Source organism: Octopus bimaculoides, chromosome 25 (genome assembly GCF_001194135.2).
Source record: "Octopus bimaculoides isolate UCB-OBI-ISO-001 chromosome 25, ASM119413v2, whole genome shotgun sequence".
NCBI lineage: Eukaryota > Metazoa > Mollusca > Cephalopoda > Octopoda > Octopodidae > Octopus > Octopus bimaculoides.
Genome location: NC_069005.1, coordinates 30,366,706 through 30,367,203, shown reverse-complemented (window position 1 = coordinate 30,367,203; position 498 = coordinate 30,366,706). Strand labels below are relative to the sequence as shown.

At 36.7% G+C, this 498-nt stretch overlaps 1 protein-coding gene across 1 annotated transcript in view; it reads left to right on the top strand.

Annotated features, from left to right (window-relative positions):
* LOC106880767 (sarcoplasmic/endoplasmic reticulum calcium ATPase 1) overlaps positions 1–498 on the top strand; it is a 119,941-nt gene that overhangs the window by 35,065 nt on the left and 84,378 nt on the right. The window lies entirely within an intron of this gene.

The window sequence follows — 498 nt, the reverse complement described above, 5'->3', positions numbered from 1 at the left end:
TATATATATATATATATATATGTATGTATATGTGCGTGTGTGTGTGTGTGTGTGTGTGTGTGTGTATAAAGATCTAGTATGAAAGAACTGCTGGCTGCTTGTATTCCTTTGCACGGGAGTCAGCAGCTGGTGTGTGTATGCGTGTGTGGATGGATGGATATACTTCTATGGGTAGTGTGTGTGTGTGTGTGGTGGTGGTGGCAGTGGGGGGGGCCTCTTGATGTGTTTCTTTGCTCTGAAAGATGGTGTAAGATGATAACTCAAGTACTACATTCTCTTGTTACATAGAACATATTCTTGCTATTCTAGATGCTGCTTACAACACCACTCTGTTGCCAACCATTCTACATTCTTTCCCAATGATGAATCTCTTATGTATACTGAGGTTCATTGCTTCTAACGTACATACATAGATATAAGCTTACATATATATGAACATATCCATGCATGGCTACATACATGTATATATATATATATATATATATATATATATATATA